Consider the following 16,004-nt stretch of genomic DNA (forward strand, 5'->3'; position numbering starts at 1 on the left):
TTAGGAAAAAAAATCATTGGAAAACTGTTTAAAACATTGTTTTAAACACACAATTTTCAACCTTTTTCTTCTCGGGGGCGCCGTTATATCTTCGGAACGTATCATTACTGATGCCGCACTCTCTCTTACCGTCTGTGAATGTACAATATCACAAGTGCACCGGGAGAACCTACGGAAACCAGTTACTGCCCTACGCTTTACACTGGGGCTACAGATGTTAATATCCGCCTTCAATGAGTTCAGTTGTCCCCAATGTTTTTCTTTTAACATCTTAGGCCGGGATTTGACATTAAGCTCCAGTTCATCCGCACCTACCGTGTCTGGTTTTGAAAGAGGACGACGGGGTTTTCGGTTTTCCCGGGGAACCACGGTGCTCGCGAGCCGCCTGCCGTACGTGCGGGCTGTAGACCTGGCCGCCGGCAGGCGCGCGGCGCGCACTAGGACCCAGCAGGGCTCCGGGCCCGGGTGAGAGCCGCGCCGCCGACCCCGGGCGGGCGCCGGGGCTGGAGCCGGGGTTCCGGCCGTGATCGGCTGCAGCTCTGCCGGGAGACGGCGCGACCCGGCGGCGGGGCCACCCGCGAGTCCAGCGCCGCCGCAGCCCCCCAATGCGGCCGCGAGAAGCAGAAGGGGGGGCAGGCGATCGAAGGTAACGAAAATGGGGCTCATTTCCTGCCTCCTGACCTTCTGCTCTGGTTCAGCATTGTCACGAGAAGCCCTCACTGTTCAGGCTGCTGCATTTGGGGGCACACTTTGATTTTTTAAGGTGTCCGCCCCCGTATTTCCACCTGGTTTCAGATTGATTTATAGCATGCAGTCCGAATGGGAGAGATCCAGGGCTGGCAAGTTGCATATTTTCATTAGTTTTGTCTCAAAAGTAAGTTCATTTAAAAAAAAAAAGTTTCTCAGGAATTTGTGGATAGTAGTTTTTAAATTTGTTTTTTTAAATAGCAGACAAATGGATAATTTTTAAAAATTATGAAATAATTGATGTAATTCTGTTAATTACTTCCTAGGTCTTTACTTTTGTGGGCTCCCCAGGCATTACTTTTATTTTCAAGGAACTAACGTGTTAAATGTGGAGTTTGGCTCGGGCAGAGTTTACAGCATTGCTGTCGCAAGTGTTTTGCTATCAATTATAAACAGTCAAGTGTTTTGCTATCAATTATAAACAGTGTCAAATCTGTGGGCAGTTTAAACCTCTTTTCAAATACTGTAACTGGTTATCCTGATATGACATATACAGATGAGAGTTTCCTTTGAGGGCAGTCAGAATATTTCTCTTTCTGGAGAAACCTGGTTTTGAGGAGAAAACCATGATTACTGGCTGGGGAGGCTGAAGAGAGTATTTTTCATGCTTTGTTTATACTCTCGGATTTGACATTTGGGAAAGGGAAACACAGTCTTTCTTGGTAGCTTTTAATGGTGGGATTATTAATTTATTTAATTTATTAGTTTCAATTGGTTGGGCTCGGGGAGCCCGCTGTCACAGGATGTGCTTAAGGTGACACATTTGCCAGCAGTTGGGACACATGATTTGCACGTGTAAAATGTGCTTCAGCCGAAAGGTCTGGTCTGCTGGGAGCTCCCATGTGGAGCTGTTGTGGGCAGGGTGCGGCTGGCTCATTGAGGAAAAAGGGAATCATTTTCCTTAGCTAAGGAGACATCCTGTTATATTCCTTTTGTTCCCTGTTTTTCATTGATCGCCAGCACTGCCTGAGAGAGGGGAGAGCAGCTTGGAGAGCTCCGAAGACTGCACAAATGACTCCAGCCCACTCTGCTCTCACACTGATTGGTCAGTTCGATGAAGACTTAGGGAAACAGTCACCCAAAACCTTCTTTGAAAATCATGCTGTAATTTCAGAGTAGCCTTCTCGTGCCCAGATTTCTGCAAGGTTGATTTTTAATTTGGGTGCAGTTTGCTTGAGATACCTTTGTGTTTAATTTTTTGTTGTTGCTTCTATCCAAAGAAAGTAGGCCATTCTGGTGACAAATTTCTTTGCAGACATCAGCTTTTATAGACATATCACTTTACAATACGTTCTCAATGGTTTCTCCTTGGGAGTTATAGAATGCAAAGTTGTTCAACTTAGAATAATTTTTCCTGTTTTTTTGATCTGAAGAGTTAAATATCACTGTCAGCAGATGGTGCTTAACTGTATCTTTACTTTGATAATGTAGGTGTCTTGTGCATTATTAGCATGTATCATGCACTAAATTTAAGTCTGTAACAGTGAAAGAAAAAGGCCACGAAGAGCCAACAATCAAAATCAGCTTGCAGACTGTTATAAGAAATTGTGGCATCTGGTTTGAGGAGAATGCATTTCAAGTTAAAAAAAAAAGGGCATTCTTCACCTTAAAAGAATGAGTTGGTAAATATTGTGAAATGTTCTACATAAGCGGAAAAATATAAGGCCGGTGGACAACTCCATTTGAGCCTTAAAACACCCCAATTAAAGAAGCACCGTCCCAGAAGTTGTTAAATGTATAAACACTTTTCCGATTGGCTTAAAAATTTAGACACAGGAAGTGGATGGTATCTAACAACCGATGAGTAGAGACATGGTTGTCATGGAAACTGAGACGAGTTACCCCCTCCAACACACGTACACTACCATAACCACCATTTAAAAAACAAAAAAACAAAACCTGCATGTCATCACAGATGCCTGGAGAACATGTTGCCTTCTGTAAGCTTTCCCACAGCATCTGTTGAAACCTGAGACCGTGCCTGTCAAATCAAGGTCATTTTACAACAACAACCAAAAATGCAGTCTCCTGGATTTCATAACTGTATTTTTACTGAAAAGATGTGAGGAAAAGGGCTTAAAGCAAGGAGGAGCACGCGTGCTTACTTTGCATTTTGCTACCTCGGAGTTGTGCCAGGGAAGGCTAAGAAGAATGTATTTGATCACTTAATTGTAGAAGCGAACTGATTTGTAAGTCTACTGTTAGAACAACACTCTGTGGAGCTGTAAAGACTAGGCTGTTACCTGTGGCTGAAGAGTCATTTGGGGACGGTATAATGAAGAGTTTCTGTTTGCAAGAGGCTTCTAACATGAACTGTTGCAATTGAATTTGAAGAACTGTGGCATTTTGGAGCTTTGCTCTAAGGCTGCCTGTACAGGATAGATGAAGACTCTGTCTGGTGCTTTGGGAAGTATAAGGAAGGGTGTTCTTAGTAGCAAAGCAGGGAAAGGATAATCCTAAACAGAAATAAGGGCTCTTTCAAAACTGCAGTTATTATTATTTTGGTTAACTTAGAAAAGTTTCCTCTTCTTCTGTGGATGGAGAAGAGTGCTTTAGTTTTTAGGATAATTGAGAGGTTCCCCACCTCAAGGTTGCGAATATTTTCAATATCTTGGTAGTGGTTTTAGTGAGGAGAGTAAAGAAAGGAGAAAAGTTTGGAGATCTCCCCCTTTCACTTTGCTAAGCAAAAAATAACTGAGGAGGCTAAATTTTGAATTTGAGGGTCAACATTGAAGCTTGTAAATATAAAACCGGTGCATTTCTTATATTTCTCTAATCTTGTCAATGGTAGTCTTTAAATTTGACGCGCTTGATATTCATTTAGAAATATCCTTCTTATAATCGTGATGATTTATAGCATGGTATTGCTTAGTCTTAACTGAAAATGGTCCATTTTACATTTCACTTAACTAACACTTTGGTCTTTTTAAAAAGCAGAAAATTTCCCTTGTTTTCATAAACTAATTGCATGGTGGCAGGGGAGAGGAGGTAGAAAGAATCCTAACTATACTGTAATATTTATTTAATATTCTGCATCTATGCCATAGGAAATACAGACGTTAGAAGCAATAGAGCATCATTGGGGTGATTTAGCATGTACTTCATGATCCCCTCTTGTCAAATATTTAACTGATTGAGATTCGGTGAAAAAGGTTAAGCTTAGTGGCACAACTGTTCTCTTTTAGCAAAGGATTTCCTGTAGGGAGCTTTCTTATCTTCAACTATGTTCATTGGCAGGAAACATGTCAGTTGCTTGTTTTTACAAACTGAAGGAAATGAATGGGATTTGTTAGTTTCTAGAATCTGCCTTCATGCTCCATTGTCTGTCAAATAGTTTGCTCAGAACAGTTCATTTTTAAATGGACTTTGGAGGAGTACAATTAAATTACTCCAAATCTTTGGCATTTCTGTTCATTTATTTTTGACTCTGAGATTAGAAACATTGGTCATTATACTGCTATGGACAACTTATTTGACCAACACACAAGATGTTCAGTAAAATTCCAATTCATTTTCAGTTGTCAGAGATATAGACATTAACTGAAGTTGGCGTTTTTTGATGAGGATGCCAAATTTCTAATAATTAGCCCAGAATACCAACCAAATGCCAGTTCTGTGGAGAGGTAAAGGGAAAGAGTCAGCTTCATTCTTCTCTTGGCTTGTGATAGTAAAATCCATCAAGATTACATGTCAGGTGTATGCCTCCTTTGCTGCTGGAGTGGGGGAGAGTTGGAATTTGGGGAGGGGCTATAGCTAAAGCCAGGCTAGAGTCCGTATGAGAAAAACGAATCTTAACCTTGAAAAGATTTATTGTGCAAAACTCTGGATTACTTTTTGAATATTATAAATAAATATATTTAATAGTTTCAATTCATGTATGTTTCAAATTCTGGAAGAGGAAACAGGGTGAGGTTCTTTAAAGGAAAATAAGTACAGAAACCTCCGTTTGAAGGGAACAGCCGGGGGAGGGGGTTAAGAGAGCCTAAGGGAGGGCACCATTTGTTGCGATGGTTTTCACACATTTTTGAAGACATCATTTTGGTTTTATATTTAGCACCAAATGGAGTCTTATGCAAGACCCTAATATACGAGTGGAATAAAACCAGAGCTGCTCCGGGGGAACCAAGAGCCGGGAACCCAGAATCTGCTCTTTTCTCCTGGGCTGTGCCTGGGGCACACCCTAGGACCCTAGTATCCCTGTGAACTGTTTGAAAACCACTGCTTTTAAAGTGCCCCAAATATTCTCTAAGGAAGGCCCCGAGGGAATTGCTTGCAGAGTCCTGGAACTTCTGAGCTGAAGAGAGAACTTTTGCCTTGACAGTTTAAGAGGGCACTTGTGCTCAGAGGAGGAAGAAGGAATGACAGACAATGGGCTCTAATAAGACATTCTGTATATAGCGCTGGGCTGGACTGGCTATAAGTATGAAAGAGCCCTGGTTCCATCTGTAATAAGGGAAGGGGAAAGGACTTTTTTTTTTTTTTTAACATCTTTATTGGAGTATAATTGCTTTACAATGGTGTGTTAGTTTCTGCTTTATAACAAAGTGAATCAGCTATACATATACATATATCCCCAGGAAAGGACGTTTTTAAAGGGCCCCCTTTCCTCATAAGTTACAGGAACATCATGTGCAGGTGTTTGAGATTAGTCGATTCTCATTGTCCTGGAATGTGTGGATTTATTCTAGTACCACCTCAGGATCTGTTATATCACTGTTACTCTATCTGTCAGTGAAAATTATTTCATATTAAGTGTCATTCATGAAATGAAAGTTTGCCAAGCTATATAATCTGCTTGGCAGACGCGGTAGTGTTTTGAGTGTTGAGTAAAATGATAACACATGGATGATATTTGAATATCATCAAACATATTCAGATTATCTCTTCTATTATGAGATTTACTGAAATGGCAGTATTGGGATTGAGTTCAGTTCCCCTTGTTTACATCCCAGAGGCCATAAATATTAAGATTTCTAGGGGTGGCGGACAGAGGGATCCCCTTCACTTCCACTCCTAATTTTCACAACCCCTTGATTCACATGTGCTCGGTTACAAGCAGCAGGGACTTCACGCAAACGGTATCAACAGCATTGTGCTTCTTAGGGTCACAGCAAACCTCCTTGCATTGTTTCTTGGAGGCCGCACAGTTGGGGAGTTTATAGAAGTAGAAAGGACAGCCTCCTGTCTACATGCTCCTATTACTTCCACTGTGCTTGCCATACTTCTAGTACCTGTGTGGGTCAGAGATGGCGATTAAAATAATCAATATTCTGGGAAGCCACAGATCTTCTCACAATTTGTGCCAGAACTTTTTCTTTCTTTAAAGAAAATGTTTCCTCTAGAAAGATAAAACTAGTATAAGCACAAAATAGTTGGCCGTGGTAGTGGATGAAAATGACTGTGGTTAACTTTTGTTTGTTGAATTGGGTTGAATAAAGCTTTTCACGTTTAGGCTGTTTAAAGCTATCTTATTCCTCCTCCCACCTGCATTTCAAAGAAGAATGAGTGTGTACAGCCATAGAAAACCAACGGAGCTGTCCCAAGGTGTATTCATAATAATAGACCAGTGACTCTCCTTGAGTGAGCATTTATACTCCGATGTTCTTGGGGACTTTGTTTTGGAACTCAAGGATGCTTCCAATTACCAGGACCTTGCTGAAGTTGTTAATGGAGGGCTCCAAATATTACAGAGTGTGTCTGCTACCTTTGCGGATGTCACTTTCTTAAGATTCAGACAGTAGTAAGTCCTACTGGAAGAGGTGATTTTAGAATATTATACAAGGTTAGATTTTAGATAACCTCACATTTCTCTTTAAAGTCTGAAATGTTCTAATTTGGCAAACTTAACATTTTTGCAGCCTGTAAAATGAAAACAGTTACCATTTAATGACTAGTTAATAAGGTCTCTAAATTAAGACAGTCATATTGTTGCATGGAATTGGATTTAGCATTTAGAATGGTCTCTCGGAAAAGAAATAAGTTGCTCATGGTAAGTTTGGCAATATTGGATAATATAGAAAAGTCACATCCAACTGATAAGGGGTTTTTGTTTATCAGGTGCTGCCCCTATTAATTATTATAATAATCTAGTATTAATATAATATTACTACTACTACTACTAAATAATGATAATATGCAGTAATATCCCTTCACAGATGAAGAAACTGAGGTAACTATGTTTCCAGGCCACACACTCTGGTACAAGTAGTTCTCACCCTCAGGCCCCCTGACTCCAAGTTCCAGTCATTTTCTGTCCCACTGGCTACCTTACAACTGCTCCTCTGTTTCTATTCCAGGGTTGATAACTCCCCCTTCTATGCTTGAAATGGCGTCTCCTCCTGGGAAAAATTGCAAGGGGCGGGAAAAATATTGTGATTTTGGCAAGAAGTAGGGTTTTGCTTCTTGACATTCTGTGTTCCCATGTTTGACCATCAGTGATGGGAGGAAACTTTTAGTTCCCTTGTCAGAGTTACCTTCCTTAATTTATCTTCATCTTTTCTTTCTTTGAATGAATTTTTTTAAATTAATTAATTTTTGGCTGCGTTGGGTCTTCATTGCTGCGCGCGGGCTTTCTCTAATTGCGGCGAGCGGGGGCTACTCTTCGTTGCAGTGCGCGGGCTTCTCATCGTGGTGGCTTCTCTCGTTGCGGAGCACGGGCTCTAGGCACGCAGGCTCAGTAGTTGTGGCACACGGGCTTAGTTGCTCCGTGGCATGTGGGATCTTCCCGGAGCAGGGATTGAACCTGTGTCCCCTGCACTGGCAGGTGGATTCTTAACCACTGCACCACCAGGGAAGTTGCCATCTTCATCTTTTGAAATTCCCTTCATGCATCCCTGAGCACATTCACCTAGTTGGTGAACGAAGGGCTCTTACCACAGGGATATGATTTTCTTTAATTACCCAAATATTACACTTAGAATTTCTGTTGGTGGCATCCAGAAAACAGATTTCCTAGACAGTGTTCTCTTTATAATTCATAAGAACTGCTCAAGAAACTCAGAGATGCAAATTCAATGATACCTCCTTTATTTTTTTTGGAATAAAAAACAAGTGGCTTCAGTTGTCAGATTAGGAGGGTGTTGGGTATCTCCTTCTTGAGACCCCCTTACCTGTAAATCAAACAAACTCCACATGGGTTTATATAGACCAAGTGAAACTGGGTTAGTCTGACTTTCTCATCTAAGCCAGGAGCTCTGCTCTCATTCTGGCAAAGGGGAAAATGACAAGTTAAATCTTCACCTGGGCACCCCACTATGCCTGGTATGTATGTGACCAGTTGGAACTAGCAATGGAACCGATGTGGACATTTTCAGTGATGCAGGTGCCTGGTACTTTCTAATTCTCTGGAAGACTTCAGGTAAATGATCAGCACTTGAATGGAACTAATTCATATTTCACACGTGTCCTTTCACAGATCTCACATGTGAAGTCATTTTAAAGAATTGATCTAGGGACGTGTTCAATATATATATATGCACCAATTTGGGGGAACGAATCACCCACCCATTCATTCAATGAACAGTTATTGTGTGCCTACTGCATATAAGCGACTATGCCCTGTGATAGGGAACTAAAGGGGAAGAAATCACCGGCAGAGTCAACCGTCTGTTCCCTAACTCTGAGTGGCTTCTTAAACTGTAAGTATCCCCAAATTTGGCCCTATTGAAGTTTATATTCTAAGCTGATGTCGACAGATTGAAGGGACGCCCTCCCTGAGTTCCTCTCTCCAGGTGTAAGTGCAAGGAGGATTCCAGGGTGGGTAGTTTACTTGGGAGACGATCCCAGGAGGACAGCAGTAGGGGGCGCGAGTGGGAGACTCGTCTATGCCCCCACACCCCGCCCCCTCCACCTCCATCCCCGGTTACACTGCGAGGGGCGCCTAGGCGCGCTGAGAGCTGGTGTCCAGCATGTCGCTTCTAGGCACTGGTTGATGACTCAGGAGACGTTGATTCCCAGCGCTTAAGGTTGGTGCGTGAGCTTCTGCCAGACAAGGTGCTCAGGGAGGTTCTTGACACCTCTGGTCGAGGTGAAGGTTGGACTGGTGGCGCTGAGTAGTGAGGCCTGAAGGGGACGTGGGCCGGGCACCAGCAGCCTCTACAATGCTCTCCACTTCTCAGCTCCTTCCACAGTCTTGGAACTGAGAATGCTTTACAAGAGTAATTTTTAGTGGTCCTCTGAACTTCAAAATGAAGATCCTGAGAAAGTGGTTTTTCGGTCTGAGAAATGGGAACAAGAGAAGGACATAAGCTCTGAGTCTAAGCATTCAGGCAGAAATTTTCAATAAGGGCACTTATTTTGTTGTGTATGTTTTTGTTTTGGTTTGGTTTTTCTCTGTTACAACCATTATCCTTGTTTCCCAGGTTGGGAAACTTGGACAGCCACTTGTTTTACATGCCAGGTATCTCATTTATCACCAGGGCTCCTTGCTGCTTTCTTTGAAATCCACCTCATGGTCATCTCCTCATCTTGAGTTCTAGTGCCTCACTCTGAGAATACTGCTGGGAACCTCCGAGGTGCTCTGTCCCTCCTGGCCCCTTTCCTTCCTCTGTCCTCCTGAAGACTTCTGTCCCTAAGCCACTCTGGAAGTTAAGGGCTTTGAAGTTAGACTTTTTGCTTTCAAACCTACTTACAACTGTGTGACCTTAACCTCAGGCTCAGTAATGTGAAACAAGACTCATTAATCTGGAAATCCTGAAAGGATGCTTGTGAAAGCTAATGATAAACCGTTGACAGACAGCCTGATGCATAGTTGCAACTTAAATTATTGTAGCTATTTTTATTTTTACGTTGTTATTGTTGTGCTATGTCCCTCATCTACTAAGAACCTATGCGGGCTCCCTGTTGCTCTCCTTACCGAGTCTGTCCTCCTCTGCCTAACTTTCAAGACCTTCTATAATCTGGCCGTCCCCATTAGTGCTCAGGAAATGCCCCCGGATCTGGTCAGGGTTCATTCATCCCTGAGCTTGCCTTATTCCTTCTAGCTCCCCTGACTTTGTTCATATTGTTCCCTGACCACAACCTTCTTCTTCCCCGCTTCACATGTTGTAGGGTCACCAGTTTCACCCACTCTGCAACTGTGAGGTGCAGAAAAATGCAATTTGTCTATTTTGTCTGCAGCAAACCTTCCTCCCAGCAAACACCCTTCGGTTATCAGGAAAAAGAATAATAACTTTTGATCCCGTCTATTTAAAAACTTAGTTTGATCTGATAATCCAAATGGTCCCTTAAGATAATTCTCAGTCTTCCTAGGAAAACAATATCCCTTCCTTCCTGTTGTTCCCTTTCTTTGCCGGTGATGTCAGAGTGTGAGGAAGGGGTGTCTCGTGTACTCTTATTTCTTACAGAAGACTAGCAAATCTGTCTCCTTAGTTACGGTGGCCTTGACTCTCAGAGGCTGGGTCTCTTGCCATGGTGTTGCTTGTTCTGTATTAGCAGATGAAGCCTGTGGCTCTTATAACACATAGTCTAGTCCAGTGGTTTCCAAAGATTCAAAGTAAAACACAGAGACATTTTCATGAGATTCCAGTAAGCATATGTGGACAGGTGATACAAAAGTTTTTACAAAAAAACCTGTATAGCTGAAATAGAAATTTTACAAGGTATTATTATCCTTTTTATACTTGATGTACTCAGATCTTTTCCATTCTATTTTATTTAATGAAAAAAAAACACCCCAAAACAAAAAACCACACTTGGGACCCAATAAGTGACCCACAGTTTGCAAAAAAAGTTGATCTGGTCATCCTCTTGGCTTTATCAGAACCTGGCGTGTCATCCCCTGCTGGCTGGGTCCACCCTTAGCTCCCACTGGCAGCAAACTCTGAGTATGTGTGACACCATCCATCAAGCCCACTGGCCTGGTGGTCCTTGCAAGGGGTCCACTACTCAGTCCACAGTCTACCCGAGGCACTCCACCACACAGCTCCCTCTGTTTGATCAGGCTGCAGTGCTGGGCTGAGGAAGCTGTGTTCCAGGCTGGTGCAGACCCTCTCTTCCTAGGGCTCTGGATGATGGAGGGGGATGGACACAAACACATCCCTCTGCACTCAGGGGTAGCTCCTCTATCAAGAGGCAGAATCCACTGTCTTCTTCTCTTATCTCCTTTTTCCTTCCCATCGTTAACTGGACCCAGAAAGAGGTGGGCTTTTCTTTCACTTCTCCTCCACCATCTCATCCTTCTACCATCCAGGCAGAAAGATTAGCAACTTCACTGTCACTCATGGAAGAAAGCAGTATCTTCTGTAGCCTTCAGGTCAATTTTTTGAGCTGGGTCCTCCAGACTGCTGCTAATAGGTGAAAATCCTGTCCCAGGAGAAAGCCTGACTTTCAAGGCTATGGAATTTCTGCCTATGGCAGAGTGAACTGGTTTCCCACCTATGTCCATTAACTACATTTCTAAGACTCCCTTGCAGCTAAGAATGGCAACATTTGGGCTTCCCTGGTGGCGCAGTGGTTAAGAATCCGCCTGCCAATGCAGGGGACAGGGGTTTGAGCCCTGGCCCGGGAAGATCCCACATGCCGTGGAGCAACTAAGCCTGTGCACCACAACTACTGAGCCTGCACTCTAGAGCCCGCGAGTCACCACTACTGAGCCCGTGTGCCACAACTACTGAAGCCCGAGCGCCTAGAGCCCATGCTCTGCAACAAGAGAAGCCACGACAATGAGAAGCCCGCACGCCGCAACAAAGAGTAGCCCCCCCGCTTGCCACAACTAGAGAAAGCCCGCGTACGGCGTTGAAGACCCAACACAGCCAAAAAAATAAAAACAAATAAATAAATAAATTTATAAAAAAAAAAAGAATGGCAAAATTCTAGCCACTTGGATGTGAGTAGATGTGAAGTATGTTGTTTCTGGTTTGTGCCCTTGTTTTTCTTTATAATTTTACCACATACTTTTAAAATCCTGAAACTGTATATAGTTTAGTTGCACACGATTTCATATAGATGGAAACATTATATATATATATATACATACACACACACCATTTGTAGTATATACAGATATATAGTATAGATACCTATGTATTTATATATATGTAAACATACGTTGTGTGTATATTTATGTCTACAGTTACATCTGTAAACAGATGGATTTTTCTTTAAGTGAACACACCTATGCAACCAGCACTTATGTTAATAAATAGAATGTTAACTTCACCCAAGAAGTCCCCTTATGCCCCTAAGGCACTATCTTTTGCAAGATGACCACTATCCTAATTTTTTTTTTTAATAAATTTATTTATTTATTTATTTTTGGCTGCATTGCGTCTTCGTTGCTGCACATGGGTTTTCTCTAGTTGCGGTGAGTGGAGGCTACTCTTCGTTGCAGTGCGTGGGCTTCTCATTGTGGTGGCTTCTCTTATTGCAGAGCATGGGCTCTAGGCACACGGGCTTCAGTAGTTGCAGCATGTGGGCTCAGTAGCTGTGGCATACGGGCTCAGTAGTTGTGGCTCGCAGGCTCTAGAGCACAGCCTCGGTAGTTGTGGCACAAGGGCTTAGTTGCTCCGTGGCATGTGGGATCTTCCTGGACCAGGCTCAAGCCCATGTCCCCTGCATTGGCAGGCAGATTCTTAACCACTGTGCCACCAGGGAAGTCCCTATCCCAATTTGATCTATTTTTTTACTGAGAGAAGTGTATTAAAAGTCTCTCAGTAAGGTGGTAGATTATCATTTTTTTTCTTGATATATTTTGAAGTTACACTATTTGGTATATTCACATTTAGAATTCTTCTATCTTCTTGGAGAATCAAATTTTTTATTATTATGAAGTAGTGCACTTTAACTCTCATAATGCTTTTTGTCTTAAAGCATATTTTGTCTGGTGTCCATGCAACAATACTAGTCAACAGTAGGATATAATAGCTTCTTCATTATTAGTTCTTGCTCTTAGTTTTCCATTCTTTGTTTTTTCAAACTCTTTACATCTGTATTTTATTTTATTTCGTTTTCTATTTTTTGGCCGTGCTGCACAGCATGCGAGATCTTAGTTCCCTGACCAGGGATCGAATCCATGCCCCTTGCAGTGGAAGCGAGGCATCTTAACCACTGGACTGCCAGGGAAGTCCCTACATCCTGTATTTTAGATGTATCTTTTGTAAATGACATAACACTGGGTATTGTTTTTATGCAGTCATACATATCTTTTAAATGAAATATGTAAGCATTTATGTTTATTGTAATTTCAGATTGATTTCAATTTATTCTTTCATGTTATTTTATTCTTTCCATTTGTCATACCTCTTCATGTTTCTTTTTTTTTCACCTCTTCATGTTTCTTTTTCTTTCACCTCTTGCCTTCTTTTGAATTGATTAACATTTTTTCCTTATCTCATGTATTATTCTATAGTACTTTGGAAGTTTTACACTCTATTATTATTCTTTTAGCGGTTCTCTAGAAATTTAAGCATGCATACTTAAAAGTCTAAAGTGAATCATTATCTTTCCTCTCCTCCTAAACAATGCAAAGAGCTTAGACCATTTAATTCCAGTCATTACCACCTCTCACACCTGCCCCTGCTAGCTTGGGTCCCATTTTTGCCCAGTGTTTTAGTTTTATCTTGTGGGTTTTTTTTAGCTTCGTGGCTTAGACATTATCATTTAAAAATAGAAATTTGTTCAGATTTACCCACATATTTATTACTTTCTTTGCTTATAATTTCTTCCCCGACTTGTACTCCCCTACCCATCACTTCTCTTCATAGATTTCGTTAAGTGAGGATCAATTGAGGGAGACCTATTTTACTTACTGTTTGTTGGAAAATTCTAATTCTTTCCTTTTTTTCCTTAAAATATAGTTTTGCTAGGTATAAAATTCTGGTTACTTTCTTTCAACACATTAAAGATGTTCCGTTGTCTTCTGACTTCTGCTGCTAAGAAATCAATACTGAATCTAATTGCCATTTGTCTTGGAAGGTATTTGTTTTTCACGGAAACCTTATAACTGCTTTGAAGATATTCTTTTTATCTTTGGCATTCTGCAGTTTTATTATAAAGTGTCTATAGATGTGAATTTCTTTTTTATGTATTTATTTTGCTTTGGATATTTTGTTTTGTGAATTGATTTTTTTCATCAATTCTGGAAGGTTCTCAGAGTATTGTTCCTGCTTAGTACTCTTTTTCTACTTCTGGATTTTAGATTAGGTATATGTTAGACTTCTGTTGTCTTCTCTATGTATTAACCTCTTTTTCATATTTTCTGTCTATATAATATCTTTATATGCTACAGTCGATAATTTTTTCAGTCCTTTTTGTTTCTTGTATCTAACCTGTCTAATCTTGCTCATAGTTTATATACTTGTGTCCTTCTATTATTTTTTAAACATTTATTTTATATTGTGCATCTGATAATTTTTTAGACTTTTAAAAAACTGAAATAGAGTTGACATACACTATTGTTAGTTGATAATTTAAAAATTTGATGTCTATGGGTTCAGTTCTACTATCTCTTATTTCTGCTAGTTTTTGTTCATGATGCTTTGTTTCTATATGCATGTGTGTGTTTGTGGTTTTTATTTTACTTTGTTTTATTTTACTGTGACCTTATTTTTTTTACTTTATCAATGAGAATAATTTGAGGTTTGAATTGAAGGTGAGTTTCACTAGATTTTGCATTTGTTTCTCCCAAGTGCCTGGAATCATCACCAATCTGCAAAGCAAGGACTTAAAAATTCTCAACTAGAGGTTGGGGGACCGACCATATAATCAATTCATACTCAAAACCCATGTAAGGATTGTCTTATAGTTATAAATGTTCAGTAAAGACTTTCTCCCCTCTACTGAGCACTGATTTTTGAGGCAGGCAATTCTGGTAGCCTTTTGGAGTCCTATCTTTAGCAGGACACCTCCTATTACACTTTGTACCTTGGTGGGCCCTGGCTTTGTCAGTGCCAGCAACTTTATCACTGACCCTTATGCCCTGCTAACTTGTAAAAACAGAAGCCTAAGTTAGCATTTCAAACTATTTTTGAGGACATGTTTTGTCCAGCATTTTTGATTGTTTTCAGAAGATTTTAAAGGTATCTATTCTGCCATATTGCCAGAAAAAGAACTATTCTTTCTCTTTGTATTCCTTATTTAATAATCCTAATAGTCCCTGAAACATATGAATGCCTCTGGGCAACTAGGGTGTGCAAAAAACATATGAATGTCTCTGGGCAACTAGGGTGTGCAAAAAACAGTAGAGGAAAAGCACAGTCATTATTTTCAAAATATTACCTCCTGACACACATATTCCAGGGTAATTTAAGCCCTAACTTGTATTAGTTGAGGTAACACTAGTTGCTTCAATAAACACAACATAGTGCAGTGAATCAAAACAATAGATGTTTATTCCTTATATGTCCAAAATGGGTATCCCTGATTAAAGAATGGCTCTGATTCACGTGGTGATTTAGGGAATGAGCCACTTTCCTTCCTATGGCTCTGCCATTGTCAGTCTATGGCTCCCAAGGTCATTGTGCTTATTTGGATCACACTGGCAAAAAAGCAAAGAATGTGTAGACTCATGAGTGGCATGTTTTTACTAGCCAACCCTAGATGTGGCACATTCCACTTCCTTTCCCATTCTATTAGCTAATACTTGGTAAGATCGCCACATCTGACTGCAAAGAGGGGTTGCTGGGAAAAGTAGTCTGGATGTGTGTCTAGGACAAAGAAGAAACAGGTTTAATAAATAACCAGTCTGTCTCTGTCATGTAGTTCCTCCGTGAAACTTCAGCCCAACCTGATTTCTCACTTCTCTGAGCTCCTGTTTCACTTATAATCAAGGCCACCAACTTTAGGACCTAATTCTCCTGAATTATTTCATGTTTGTACAGTTTAAATCCCCAACTATATAATAACTTCCTTGAAGGTGTGAATTTTGTGCTCAACTTTTTTTGTGTGGTACGCGGACCTCTCACTGTTGTGGCCTCTCCCGTGGCGGAGCACAGGCTCCGGACGCGCAAGCTCAGCGGCCATGGCTCACGGGCCCAGCCGCTCCGCAGCATGTGGGATCTTCCCGGACCTGGGCATGAACCCGTGTCCCCTGCATCGGCAGGCGGACTCTCAACTACTGCGCCACCAGGGAAGCCCTGTGCTCAACTTTTGAAAATGTCCCCTATCACTCAGTTTTGAACATACTGTATGCTCTTAAAAAAAAAAAAAAATTAAACCTCTGAATGAAAGGAGAAGGTTCTTGTTGTAACATATTTAGGGATGTAGCGTTGTGGTCTGCAACTTACTCATTATGTTAAGCCTTCAACTTTTCTTCTTAGATT

The 16,004-nt window shown here is 41.2% G+C and overlaps 1 protein-coding gene across 1 annotated transcript in view; it reads left to right on the forward strand.

The window, feature by feature from the left end:
- Nucleotides 1-493: 493 nt before the first annotated feature.
- FOXN3 (forkhead box N3) overlaps nucleotides 494-16,004 on the forward strand; it is a 404,980-nt gene continuing 389,469 nt past the window's right edge. Inside the window, exon 1 of the mRNA XM_060121498.1 lies at nucleotides 494-646. The gene's annotated coding sequence lies outside the window, so the exon portion shown is untranslated. The remainder of the gene's footprint in view (nucleotides 647-16,004) is intronic.

This window comes from Lagenorhynchus albirostris, chromosome 1 (genome assembly GCF_949774975.1).
Source record: "Lagenorhynchus albirostris chromosome 1, mLagAlb1.1, whole genome shotgun sequence".
NCBI lineage: Eukaryota > Metazoa > Chordata > Mammalia > Artiodactyla > Delphinidae > Lagenorhynchus > Lagenorhynchus albirostris.